Source organism: Acomys minous, assembly GCF_964271855.1.
Source record: "Acomys minous genome assembly, chromosome: 3".
Taxonomy (NCBI): Eukaryota; Metazoa; Chordata; class Mammalia; order Rodentia; family Muridae; genus Acomys; species Acomys minous.
In genome coordinates, this window is record NC_140485.1 from 130,370,292 (window position 1) to 130,385,049 (window position 14,758).

General features: G+C 43.7%; 1 protein-coding gene across 5 annotated transcripts in view; it reads left to right on the forward strand.

Moving 5' to 3' along the window:
- Positions 1-6,168: 6,168 nt before the first annotated feature.
- TAB2 (TGF-beta activated kinase 1 (MAP3K7) binding protein 2) overlaps positions 6,169-14,758 on the forward strand; it is a 55,565-nt gene continuing 46,975 nt past the window's right edge. For 3 of the 5 annotated variants that reach the window (XM_084777078.1, XM_084777077.1, XM_084777081.1), the window contains exon 1: positions 6,171-6,514. The gene's annotated coding sequence lies outside the window, so the exon portion shown is untranslated. Of the gene's footprint in view, positions 6,515-14,758 lie in introns of all 5 variants that reach the window. The other 2 variants (XM_084777082.1, XM_084777079.1) reach the window with 2 other exon arrangements.

The window sequence follows — 14,758 nt, forward strand, 5'->3', positions numbered from 1 at the left end:
AAAACAAGTAAAATAAGGATGATGGGTCAGGAGGATGGCTCAGGGTTTAAAGTGCTATCTGTACAAATCTATTTATAACCTGAGTTCAATCCCCATGCAAAAGATAAAGGAGAGAACTCACTCTACAAAGTTATCTTCTGAGCACATGTTGTAACGTGTGTGCGCGTGCACATACAACCACACCTACACCCACACACAGAATCTCAAAAAAGGATAAGAATGTAGCTGGCAAGATGGTACCCCAGGTAAGGAGTTTGCTGTTATGAATAAATGTGTTATGAATATTCACACATGTGTTTTAATGGTCACATGACAACCACGTGTATTAGAGTTCTCTGGATGAACAAATCCAATAGGTTGGGCTGTTCTACATCGTTCATTGCTATTTTCATTTCTCTCATAAGGAGCTATATTGAGCATTTATCCAGTATTCATTAGCCAATTAGAAATGTTCTCTGTAGAACGCTTGTTCTAGTGTCTTTCTTTGATAGGCCCAGTGATGTAAGTCTACAATCCCAGCATGTCAGAGAGAGGCAAGAGGATCAGGAGTTCAAGGTTGGCCTTGGCTGCATAGTGAATTCAAGGCTGGACTGAACAACCATAAGACCTTGTCTCAAAGCTTATTTAAAAAAAAAAAAAAAAAGATGATGAAGAACCTCCAGTAACAACAACAGCATTTCTCATTTTAAAATTTGATCTGCTTGATTTTCTTATTGATTCACAAGATTCCTTTTGCTGACTCTGGATGTGACTCCGTTATCCAGATGTGTGTATGAAATATAGTCTCTTTTCCCAACCCACTCCTTGATCATATCTTTTGATTAGTACAAGCTTATTTCAAACCTTTCCCTCTTAGGTCTATGATCATCTTGAATTAATTAGTGTATACGGAGTGAGGTCGTGTCAAATATCCTTTTTTTCCAGATGAGTAGCCAATTGCTCCAGCACCATTTGTTCAAAATATTATCCTTTCCTCGCTGCACTGTGGCAGTGACTTTGTTGTAAATCAAGCTCCCGAGTTCTATTTCTGGATTCTCTATTATATTCCTTTGGTATATCCATCTAGCCTTCTGCCAATACCACACTGTCTCAATTACTGAGCCTCATAATGAGCTTTGAAATTTTGTAGGGAAAGTCTTCCAGCTTTGTTCTTCAGAATCGTTTTGTTATTCTAGGCCTTTGCACACCCATATAAATCTTAGGAGCAACACACACACACACACACACACACACACACACACACACACACACACACTTTGCAATTTTCTTCCTTTCTTACATTTGTCTCTGAAAAAATATGGCTTCTCCTAAAAGTCAAGCATTCCTTTTGTGCCTTTGATGTTATTCTTATATATTTCTCTTGGATGGTCCAGACTCATTTCATCTTCCTGTCCCATTCCCATCTCCCGCTACTCATCTCTGCCATCCCCAAACCAGAACTGTTACAAGGGCCACATTTCCTCTCATACCTGCTCCTTTTTGTTCCTGAGTCATCTGGCACTAGCTTTTGGGGTGTCTTTGACTCTTATCTCCCCATCTTTACTCTTCAATATGTTTCACCATGAGAACCAGAGACTAGATTGTGGTTCACATATGAACCAAGAGAAAAGATAAGAAAGTTGCTGGGAGAGGGGAGCTATGTCAGCTACTTTTCTTGATACCATAACAACATATTTGACAAAAGCCGCTTAAGGGAGGGGGGTAGTTTGGGGTCAAACTTGAGTGTACAATCCATCACCCCAAGGAAGGCATGGCTGACCGGGAGGCAGAGAGGGATGGAGGTGCTCAGCCCACCTTCTTATCTTGATTGTCTGAACCCCCAGCCCAGGAGACAGGCAGGTTTTCCCCTCAGTTAAACCTCTCTGAAAAAACCCCCCATAGAGATGTCCAGGGGTGTGTCTCACAGGTGATACTGAGTCCCACCAAACTGGCAATCAAGACTGACCATTACGAGGGGGAAAGGGAAAGCAGTTTTAGAAATCATTTCCCTCCTCTTCCCCTTATCATTCTTCCTCTAGACGTTAGCATTCCAGGTGCCTGGCACTACTAGGACCATCTTCCTTTTAGCCAGAGCATGATCTGAAAGGCCCAAACCGCAGAGCAGAAATGGAAAGAACCCAGACATTAACTGTATTATTGCACTTTAGTCTTTCTGACTGAGGTCTACTCTGCTTTGAAATCCCCAAGTCTGTGAGCTATAACTTTTTATACTATTTAATGAGACATTTTAAACTGTCCTCTTACTATGGAATGGAGGATGACTGTGTACTATCACGTTTCATTACTTAAGCCATTTTAAATCAAGATTTGTCAAATGCCGTTGAAAACAATCTTACTAATAGACCACACTATAGCAACTTCTCAGTGTCTGTCACTCGGGCTACTGCAGTCCCATACAATCTGTGCCTTCACTCCTAACCCAATGTCCTTGTGGTGGTGGTGGTGGTGGTCAATGTCTTGAGTAGCTCCTCAGCAAACCCTCCCCAGTGCTGGGACTAGAGGTCCATGCCGTTTTGCCTCAATTTTATTGTATAGGGTCTGAGGATGAGTCTTCATGTTTGTCCAGCAAGCGCTTTACTAACTGAGGTGTCTTGACAGCCATAAGAACATCCTTCTTAAAGAACCATTTGTTTAATCGTGTCTTTTCTCTCCTCTAAACACAAGTCACTCTCACTGCCTGAAGAACAGGGAGGCTCAGCATTTGTGGTTTCACGCAGCCCCACCTTCCTTTACATCTTTTTATGCTTTAGATACACAGAATTAAGTGTTTCTCTTGCCTAAGTCTCTCCTGCTTTGTTCAAGTTGTCAATGCCTGGAACCCTCTTCACCTCCACCTGTCACAGGCAATCTTCCTCTTGAAACATGCCCCGCCCTGCAGAGTAATCTCTCCTCTCCTAATCTTCTATGGTGACTATCACTGTCTACCTTGTGCAGATGCTATTTATACAGTGTAATCTCTTCCGCTACCAGTTCTGTTAAACAGCGTTTTGTGTGAAAAAGAAACACATGGTTTATTGCACACTTGAAACATGGGCAGTGCGACTGTGGGTATGAATTTTAATTTACCTAATCCCAGATAGCTAGTACACACTGTATCAGAAAGCACACAACTACACTAAGATGTTCTTGAGTGTCGCCAGAGACTACCTGGAAGCCACAGTCGGTCCTTATTTTCATCATAGTCTTGTGGCTAGAGATGACTAGTCACCAACTTGAAATAAACATAGAAAACACATTTACCAAATGCATTAAAGGCATTCCTAGCCATATGTTCCAAATCAAATAGATTGAAAACATTAGAAGAAATGTCCAGATGACCCAAACTTCCAGTCTGTTCGGGAGAAACTAAGAGGAGCGACCTCCTCTCTCTAGGCCACGATATGCCTTCTCTTGCTGAGATAAGGAAACTCCTAGGAGTTTAGCGTTCTTTTATTTTGTTCTGCTATTGCTGCACTGAAGATCAAGTCCAGGGCCTCACGCAGACACTTGCTCTACCACTGAATAATTTGTCTCCACCTCAGATTACTTTTTAAAAAGTATTTAGTTTGTAATGTTACATTTATTTTTTTTTTAATTGCAAGATCTTTTGGGCTTGAGAAGTTTTGGGAACTGGAGAGATGTCACCTGTTAAAGGCTAGGCTAACAACTAAAATTTCAAAACATTGCAAGATAATACAAATGACCTAGATTCATCAAAATTAACTTTAAAAATATCTGTTTGACCAAGACTTAAATTTTATTATCACTCTCTAATGTGTGTGGCAGATGTGACTGTATACATACATATACAGAAGGCATATAGAATATACTTATTTTTTCTGGGCCACTTGGGTGAAAGTTTTATACATTATGTCCTTTTACCCCTTTAATACTGCAGTGTAGTTAAAAGTATCACCATGCAGAACAAATTCAGGACGGCAAGGCCAGCGAAGGATAGCACAACACTTAAACTGTATCTGTACTACAAACCAACTTCACCAATTATCCCAGTATTATACTTTGTAACTTTTTCTTTTCCAGTGAGAGATTAGCTTTGGGGGCCCCATGTTACAGTAAGATGTTCTGTTTCCTTTAATCTGCAGTCTTTGTTTCTAACCATGTGCCCAATGTTTTTAAAACAAGTGAAGTCTTTCATAGAAATTTCCTCTATACAGCTCTGTCAGAGGCTTTATTAGACAGAAATCCAAGCTCTTCAAAGCTGATGCAGGAATGGACTGTTGCACACATCTTCTCTTCTTCTTCTGGTTCTTAGACTGGACCTACTCACACCCATTATATTTAAGTTTATATAGAAAATATATTTCTATTAAACGTGTACATGTACATTTCATAAAACAATTTCCAACAGAAACTTTTTTTTTACTTAAAGTACCCAATTCTACTATTTCAAAAGTATATGTTGGCACTGTGCTTTGGTTTAAAAGAAGTACAGCTTACTTAATAATTGATTCAATTTCTCTAAAATCATTGCTTGAGTTATACTGAATATGGAAACAATTCCTCGGGGAGCCGCTGTAAAGTAGTAGGGTTCAATAACTTCTTTTTACCATGAATTAACAAAAACAGCATCCATTATATAAGTTACAATTTACCTTTACTTTACACACACACACACACACACACACACACAAATAATTTCTTAAAGTATATACATTTTACTTTTCTCCATTTCTTTCTCTTTTGGTTTTTCGAGATGGGGTTTTGTTGTCTGTAGCACTGGCAGTCTTGGAATCACACTGCAGACCATGCTGGCCTCGAACTCACAAAGATCCGCCTACCTCTGCTTCCCAGAGTGCTGGGATTGATTACAGGCGCCACTACACTTCTACTTTTCTTAATATCATCTCCAATCGAGGGGGAAAAAATGAAATGTTCTGACTTCTGAAGGGCTAAAAGTTTTGAATTGCAGCTAAACCCTAATATGTACGGGTATTTTTTTTTAAAAAAATGAGTGAGAAAGGGGAAGTGGAAGGGTTATATTTAAATATTTTTTTAAGAAGAGTTTTAAAATCAATGCACTCCCGCACCTATGGGGCTTATGCTGAACGAATAATAAAAACAGTCCCTCGGGATTTTTCTCGGGAGTAAGAATTTCTTCAAGGAAGAAACTGGCGGCAATATGCACCCTTTGGACAGGGTCAGGAAAATGTGTGTGTGTGTGTGTGTGTGTGAGAGAGAGAGAGAGAGAGAGAGAGAGAGAGAGAGAGAGAGAGAGAGAGAGAGAGAGAGAGAGAGACATATGAAAGCGCCACGATTTTTAAATAAATATTTTACACCGCGAGAAACATCTGAACGTCTAACACCCCCTCCCCCGGAAAAATTAAACACATATATCTTTAAGAAGATAGAAACTTTGAAGTGCACCCCCCCCCTCCCCTCCCCTCAACGCCAAAGTGTCTCTGGCTCTGCTCCTAGGACTTCTAGGAACGCGCAATTAAAATCGAAAGAACCCCTAGCTCCCTTGCACTCTTTTTAGATCATTTTCTTTTCCCCTGCTGCTGCTCAAGGAAAAGTCAAGGGCCGGATCCAAACTCCGCTCAGACCGCGCGGCTTTCAGGACTCGTCCCGCACCGCCAAGGGCTCCGTCCCACCCGGCTCGGCGCGGCCGGGTTCCAAGGGGGTGTGTCCGGCTCGCAGGCCCCGAGGCCCCGCAGGCCCAACAGGCCGGACGCCCGCCTCCGCCGCGGGCCCACCTGCTCCGCCGCCAGCCCCGGGCACTCAGGGTCCCCCGCCCGTCACCCTCGAGCTGGGCCGCCGGCTCGCACGGCCCCGCCACCCGCTTCCGGAGCCGCGAGCCCGGCCCGTCGGCGGCGCGTGCGAGAGGGTCGGAGCTTTAGTTCCTCTTCCCTCCCCGCAGCCCCGGCCGTCCTGAGCGCGACGGACAACGCGCCGGCTCCCCCGTCAGCCTCGGCGAGACGGGCGTGGGGAGCGCGGGTGCCGGAGGTGGGGCGTGGAGGGAGCATCCCCGCCACCCGGCGGCGGAGGGAGGCCTCGTCACGGCCGCCGCCTCAGATCTCGCGGTGTTTGCCTGCCGCCGCGCCGCCATATTGTGTGGCCGTATTTTGATGCGGACTGGGCTGGCGGAGCCGCGGCGAGAGCGAACGAGAGCTGGGGGGGTGGGGGGAGGGCAGGCAAGCGGCCGGGGGGTGGGGGCGGAGGGAGGCAGGGCGGCCGTGCGAGCCGGAGCCGAGCAGCGGGCCGCGGCGACGCCGCCCCGGTCATCGCTTTGATCCGCGGCAGGCGGCGGGGCGCCCCAGGCCGACCCCCTCCCCTCCCCCTCAGCCGCGAGTGGCGGCGGCGGCCGGAGGGAGTTGGCGGCGGCGGCGGCGGCGGCCGAGCGGAGGGGGCTGAGCGGGGAGGGAGGGAGGGCTGAGGTGTCCCCCCTGCCGGGTGGAATCGGCGCTGGCGGCGGCCGTGGTGGCGGAGGCGGCGACGACGACGGGGGAGACGGCTGCCCAAGTGGGAGAGGCGGCGGCGGACGAGGAGGAGGGGGAAGCCGCGGCGGCGGCGAAGGGTAAGCGGGGACTGCGCCGCGGGGCCTCGGCGGGATCCCCCAGCCCCGCGCCCCGCTCCCCGTGGCTGCCCAGGGTCGGGGACCGGCTCTGCCCGGCGCGCGGGGGCCCTTGCGGGGCGTCCGCGCCTTCCTCGCCTTCGTCTTCGCTCCCCCTGGGTCCTGCCCACGGTGGCGAGGCGCGGGGAGGCCCCCCAAGTCCTGCAGGGAGGGTGGGGGCGGGGAGCATAGGGCCTTGCCTGGGCTCCGGGGCGTCGGGGGAGGGGGACCGGGCCTGCCCTGGAGCCCAGCGCTGGGGAGAGACGGGGGTGGGGGTGCCTTGACCCCCGGCCCTCCCCGGGGCCTGTGATCGGGAGGTGGGAGGGAAGGAGAGAGCCAGACGTATTTGGGGGAACCGGATAACGATGACTTAGGGCCCCCCTTTCCGCCCCCGAGAGCTAAGGGAGAGCCCGGGAAGTTAAGTGTAGGGTAAAGAGGAAGCACATCGCTCCCTTTCCTTTCGGATTTTGCTTTTCCGCAGCCTGCCTCCCTCGAAGTGGGGAGAACGCCCCGCTGTGACTAGGTGGCCCCCATAGAGTCCACAGGACTATTCTGATTTTCTTGACCGATTGATTCACCAGACTGACAGTGAGATTGTGGTTGAAACCAGCAGGCCTTAGGAGGGTCTCTGGGCGTTGCTGACAGGTGACAGGTGGACCAGACTGTTGCTGTAGAATTGTTTGTGCGGGAGTTGTAGACCAAAAGTGTCTGGGAGCCTGTGAGTTTGTATTTACGTGTTTGGCCAAGTTTCATTCCATATATAGTATATTTGAGATGCTAAGTTTCCATTCAAGTCAGCTTAATTGTTATGGAGGAATTCTTCAAATGTTTCTGATAAGAGGGGTTTCCAGGAGAGTGGAGGGGATTTGCAGCTACACGGCGCTTTTATTCTAGTCTCATGAAATTCAGGTTCCCCAGAGCACTGAAGGGTTTTATTCATTGGAAAGTTCTTGGACACTATGGCCGTATTCAAGGCAACAGCTAGGCACTATAGTTTTGCTTCCATTTTGTCAGTTCTAGGTAAATTATTTAAGTGTCAAATTTTAAGGTCAGGTTGATTGACATCTTAAAAAAGGAATTAGTTTCTGCCTTAGCATACTCAAAGATGTTGTTGCTCATTGTGCAATTTCATATTTTACCAGGAATTTCAGTGGGCACAGACTGAGATTTTTCGGCATTCAGTTACCACTGTTTACCACACTCTTCGTACAATAGCAAAGTTTTGACACCTTTTCAAAAATACCCTTAATGTCTTTGTAAAGATGAATCCATGATTTCTTTTTAAACTTGACAATTTGAAAGTCTTTGAAAACAAGCATTGCTAATAAATGAAGAGTTGCTTTTTGTTTTTACTGTATGCTTTAGCTGCCTACTTTAATTTGAATCCTTAGGGAAATTTTCAGATTCATGAATTACGAGCTGAGTTAATAGCCAGATAGTCCAGGAAGGATTCTGTAGCTTTTAAAATGTATGTTGACTGGTGGCAGTATCCGTGTATTAGCAGGAAATAGAACAAAAATTCCAGTGATTCAGAACTTCTGCTTTCCCTCCTGCGCCAGTTTGCAATAGAGAGCGCTTTTTCAATCTAAAGAATCAAACTGAAAGTTGAATATATTAATTATTATGCTATTCATCGAATACATGCCATCACCTCATTTTTCTTTTTGTTTCATGAAATAGCTTTTTCTGAGTTAGACACGGTTTTCAAAGGACACTATGAAATATCACTATTCAAAACGTTCTCTGTGAACTCTATAGAACCTGCATTTGTGGAATTCATTAATAAGTGGTTGAAATAGAGGTGCAAATGATATGCTCTTGAAAAGCAAATTTTAAGCCAACCCCATCTGATTAAAGGAACCACCTTATTTGATAGTCTGTGGAAAAAAGCACTTGCCTTTAGCTAAGCTGTGTAGTTAGGACACCTAGTAAAATGAGGCAAATCTTCATAGTAGGTGGTACTACCTGGAGTCCTAATTACATGATATTGAGTGGTTTATACTCTGGCAAAGGTCTTAACATGATTGCTGTTGTGCCTTGACAGAAATAAAAGCCTAATTCTATGTCTGTGTAAGGAAAATCTTCAGAGAACTCTTTAGGAAGCAGTGTACTTACGTATCAGCAAGCTTGCCTCATTTACCAGCTAGCTGTACAGTATATAGATTGCTTGACTTCATGAGTCACGTGATAGAAAGGCTCCTGTAGGGTGAGTGTTCTAAAACTGAAGTTACACACTCACATATACACATTAGATGCTAGTGTTTTAAATTTAGAAGAGAAGTTCTGCCTTACTACCATTTTTAAAGATTCCTGAAAGTATCATATGTGACGCTCATAGATTAAAGTTTTAAATTTTCTTATATCTTGGCTTGGCCAGATTCACTGCTTTTTTGTTTTGGTTGACTTATGCTATCTTTCTTTAATAAGAACGCTTTTAAATCAGGATTATGCAGTAGTAGAGACATCTGTGCCCGTCAGAACACTGCAGGAATAGGGAGGTGGATGCTCATGGAGGTGGATGAACAGTTAGCCGGAATACGGAAATGCAGATACTGATGCCTGCTGGGTACAGGAACGTGACTGCTGGATTGCATTAGGAGATGGGCTCTCTCGCATGCTGGCTGTGTATGTCTTCACTTGCCACTGTATTCAGATGGTAAGAAATTTGGAGATAATGAAACTAAATGAATGTTAGTAATATATGTTCATATTATTGACCTTTGGTTTGTATTCCCCAAGCATTTACCAGTACTTTAATATTTTATGTCCTAATCTGATCCTTAAAAAATGAAGAACACACACTCAAGAAAGGCAGAATTCCTGAGGAAGTACTCTTGGAGGTCCTAGGTGCTCAGCTCTTCACTTTCCCCATTTAGTTAACCACTAAATTCATCCTGTGAGGCCAGTATTAAAGGCAAAGCTCTTTATTTTTCTAAGCAGCCTCATTTCTCAAAACAGCCTATTTATTAGAAGTGCTGTTTTACCTACACTCAGCCTTCTAGTTTTGTTTTTTAAAGGAAATAGGGGAGGAGGTTACATATTTCACTTAGATTCTCTTGACTCTGAGAATTGCTAGCTAACAAGTTGATGTTTGAAGACTTCTATAGGATATATTTAGGTTTTGCCAGTTTTAAAGTACATCAATTAAAAACTTATGTGCCTCCTCACCTCCATCTTCTAGTGGTGTTTGGTAGATAAGGCTTCGCTGAACGTGACTACATCATTGACCTCACTCATTTTGTTTGTTTGCTTGAGGTGGGGTCTAGGTTTGAGCACTGCTTGCAGGTGCGTGCTAGGCCTGCTGCATGTTTTAAGCATCAGTTCCATTTCAGAATTTGGTACTGCAGACATGGTATCCTGGTTAGAAAAGAGAGCAGTGCTGGTGACGGCTAAAGCACTGCTAGCAATGTCTGGGCTGCCTCTAGACCCTGGAAACGCAGTCCTGAATAACAGCATTGTCCTCATATAATTCATATGCTAGCAGTAGAAGACATAATAAATGAGTAAAATGGGGCGGAGGCGGGGAGGAAACAGGGAAGCTGAGCAATGGACACGGCTTGTCTGATGGAGTACCAGTCTTGACCTCAGAGAAAAGAACTATCCAGTGACGGTTTTTCCTTAAACTAAGAATATCCTTTATGACTTGGAAACAGAATTATGTTTGTGCTTCAGAATTACAAATTGTTACAGAGTTTCAATTAGTAGGGATTTCCTATTGTTAGTACTTTAAGAAAGCTACTTTGTGGCTCAGGAGAAAATTCTGGAATTTACCACCCTTGTTTGAATCCTAGTTTTGGCCACTTAACTATTTTGCCTCTTGATTGAGGGCCAGTTTTGATTTCTCATCTTCTCTGAGCCTATTTTCTAATCTGTAAAATAAATTTTCTAATGTTTCTGATGATTAAGTGATGCATTTTATATACAGGTTATATTCAATACAGTGTGGATAAATTGTGCTATTTTTGTTTACTGCCTTTCTGGAACTCCACAAAATAAACATGGTTGAGTTGGTAACTGCAGTAAGTTCTATTAGCACTGTGTGGACATTGTTAAATACACATTTCATTTGGTTACTTAGAGCAGCCTCACCTGTAGTATAATGTTAATTAAGGAACTGTCTGCCACTGTCACTTTCTGGGGAGTTGATGTATGTCATCTAGTCAGTGCAACAGGGCAGTACCATTATACAGCCTTCTGGTGAAGGAGCTGTGGGCCTCTCATCGAGCTTCATAAGCTGGATCTAAACACTCTGACAAATGGACAACAAGTATAAAATTCCACTTCATACAGACATGACATTTAGCACAGTGCATGCATGGCATATAGAAATGTTCACTTGTCGGCTTTTCTCCTTTATTGTATAAGTAGGGTATTTCAGAAACTTTACAAAATATTAAAGACATTTACAAAAGTGAAATGTGCAATTTGTGAATGAGATTTTGAAGAAAACCAGAATAGCCTTTTAAATTGCAAATCTTCATAACCCTGGGAAATCACTAAATTGAACTTCTCAGGATAGACCATATCTTCCTTTCCTTGCTGCCTTCTTCACATGTCTGTCACTGCATGGCCTGTAGCTGGAATTCAGTTCAGCAGGGTGTACGCCGAGTGGTCTGTGCCGGTGGTCATCTTTTGTTCCATGTTTCATCACTACTATTGTTGTGTTCCTGAGATAGGGTCTCACTATGTCCTGGCAGGCTTTGAACATACAAGAGATCTGCCTGCCTCTGCTACAGAGTGCTGGGGTTAAAGGTGCACTCTGCCATACCCTGTACCACTACTTTTTGTTAGTAAACTCCTCTATTTGAAAGGTTATAGACTACACTAGACTTAAGTCTTGGAGTGTATGAGGTTTGTTTTGTTTTGAAGCCAAGGTTTGCCATGGACCCTAAGTTGGCCTTAGAGGTCAGTGCAGCCCTTATGCCTCTCCAGTGCCATGATACAGATGTAAAGCTGGGCTGTTGGGCTTAAGTGTAGCCTAAGCTGTTAGGTAAAATCTTAAAACTGCCATGTTTTTTAAGTCTAGCAAAACTTTTGAGAAAGAACTCTAGAAATCTAAAGGAATGGATTATTTGCAGCTAGGTGATTATTTATTAACTACTCCTTTCCTGTTAACATGAGCACAAAATGGGGTGATGGACCTCTTCTTGCATGGAGAACCAAATTCCATGCATGCTAAGCAGCTATTACCCTTAGGGTAGCGCCCCAATCCCTTTTTGTTTTTATTTGGGAACAAGGTCTAGCCAAGTTGTCCAAGCTGACCTCTTAACTTGCTGTACTTCTGCCCCAGCCTTTGAAGGAGCTGGGGTGACGGGCATGTGCTGCCACACCCTTTGAGATAGATCAGCTTTTCAAGGTGAAACAAAAAGATTTCATATGTAGTTATTTACCTTAGCTAACTTAAAGGTCGTTTATTTAATCCCTTTAAGGCAATTTTGGTGGAACTGCTGATCTGTACTCACTTTATGAACTAACTGACCTAGTCATTTACTTCTGTTCCTGATAGTGAGAATAATGATGTTTCCACAGAAGAGGGGAAAACATCCCAGTACTTTCTTAGCAGTAACCAGTCTTTGTATGTTTAAATGTTTGCGCTGGTCAGCCTTTCCTGTTCTGATGCAAGCTGTCATCTACCTAATGAATAACAATTTCAGATTTCCTAAAATTTAAAGCTGTCTAGGCCAAAGACCTTAAGCCATTTACACAAAACACTTCTTAGATTTAAAAAGAAAAAATTTTTTTACTGGGCTAGAGAGATGGCTCAGTGGGTGAAAAGCACTTGTAGCCAAGCCTGCCAACCTGGTAGGAGAGAACCTAATCCTACGTGTTGTCTCTACTTCCACATACCTTGGCAGGTGCATGCTCATGAGTGCACTTGAAGACACTCCCAACAGTAACAAACAAGCAATCCTTATAAAGCATGTATCCTATGCTGTCTGTTCAAATCTGGCACATAACTGCATTATCTGGAAAATAAGCAAAGTGCCAGGTGAGAGTCTGATTCTGTGGTTGTGGAAAGGTGTCAGTCAGCTCCTGGGGCTCCAAGAAGAAAGTCTGATTCACAGACAGGTACAGCAGAAGAGGACAGAAGAAAAGTAGGAATCTGTACTATTTTATTCGACTTATTAAGGAAAGTGCCATTCTTGTTTCACTTTAGGAAAAAATGATGGGACTAAGTTGAGGCCTCTTAGTTGAAGTCCCAGAAGCTAAATATTAAAGAAATTACAAGTTTTAGTAGAATTGTATGACTGCTGATTATTGTTAATAGAATTATTCAAAGGCATGAATCCATTATAGACTAATTTTGGTTAGTGAATTTTTACTTCCTGGTCTGTTAATTGAGCTATTAAATAAGACTATAATTTTAGCGTTAGCGTTTTACTCACATTTATTCTCATTAATGGATTTTCATTTGACCTTTTATATAGTAATGTTAACTTGGTTTTGTTTTTAAAACAACATGAACTGGGCATGATGGCACAGCTCCCCCCCACCCCTTTTTTTTTAAAAGATTTTATTTTATTTATTATGTATGCAGTGTTCTGCCTGCCTGTACACCTGCGTGCCAGAAGAGGGCAGCAGATCTCATTATAGATGGTTGTGAGCCATGAGGTGGTTGCTGGGAATTGACCTCCTTTGGAAGACAGCCAGTGCTCTTAACTTCTGAGCCATCTTTCCAGCCCTGTTACAGTTAACTTTATAGTGTTAGCAGAATGAGCACATCATGATGGCTTCCTGTCTGTTAAGTCAGGTGGCTCAAAGATACTGCTGATCATATCAGTGTAGAGCCTATGGCAGCTCAGTAGGATGATTTTTCATTATTTATCAGTGAGAGAAAATACTTTCAAATACAAATGAAAATTTTATCTGAACAATTTGATCTTGCAGAACCAGTCAGGAGTCTTTTAGGTAGAGAAACCATCAAGTCTGATAGGTTTGTTTGTTTTTTGTTTTTTGTTTGTTTTATGAACTGGGCTTACAGGTGTAGAAAATTCACCTGATTTAATTCCTCTCAGTCTCTGTCAATAGCAATTAAATACCTTAATTATTGCTGAAGTTCACCTGCTGTCTTGCTGTTATCATTCAGACTTTTGGGGTTTTGTTTTGTTTTGTTTTCCGAGACAGGGTTTCTCTGTGTAGCCTTGGCTGCCCTGGAGTAGCCTTGTATACTAGCTGGCCTCAAACTCGGAGATCCACCTGCTCTGCCTCCCCACAGGTGCACGCTTGGCTCCATTCAAACTTTTTAAAAGTTGGGGAAATAGAAGGATCCAGAGGGTCCTGGAAACCTACAAGAAGAACATTATGACGGGTGGATCTGGGCCCAGGGGTCCTGCTCAAACTATGGCACCAGCCAAGGACAATATGTGCAGTAAACTTTGAACCCCTACCCAGATCTAGCCAGTGGACAGGACATTCTTCACAGTTGAGTAGAGAGTGGCGTCTGACTTTCACATAAACTCTGGTGCCCCATATTTGACCACGTCCCCTGGATGGAGAGGCCTGGTGGCACTCAGAGGAAGGATAGCAGGCTACCAAGAAGAGATTTGATACCCTATGAGCATATACAGGGGGAGGAGGCCCCCCCTCAGGAACAGTCATAGGGAAGGGGAATAAGGGGAAAATGGGAGGGAGGGAGGAATGGGAGGATACAAGGGATGGGCTAACAATTGGGATGTAATATGAATAAATTAATAAAATATATTTTTAAAAAAAGATTTTAGTGTGTGTGTGTGTGAGAGAGAGAGGGGGGGGGAATATGAGTTAGATGCTTTGGAGCTGGAGTTGCAGCTATTGAGAGCCATTTGATATGGGTGCTGAGAATCAGACTTATGTGCTCTTAATGGCTTGAGCCATCTCTCCTTCCCCTCATTAAGATTTTTTTGAGCAAGACTTCTCTTAGAAAATGAATGTTGTATTGCCTAATTAATATAGCACTCTTAGCAATATTACCTGTATATTGTATGGTACATAACACAGTATCTACCCGGAACCTAGTTGACGTCAGTGGGTAGCACCAACAATGTAAAATGGATCCTATACTGTTTAAGAATTCAACTGCACATACAAAGCCTCTTGTATAGATGGATACTTACTTCTATATTCTTTTTTTGGTCGTGAGCCTGTTCTCTAAAGGCTGAACCATCTTCCCAGCACCGCTTCCTTATTTGTAATGTTCTGTAGACTGTTGGTGTCTTTGCTTTTACTTTA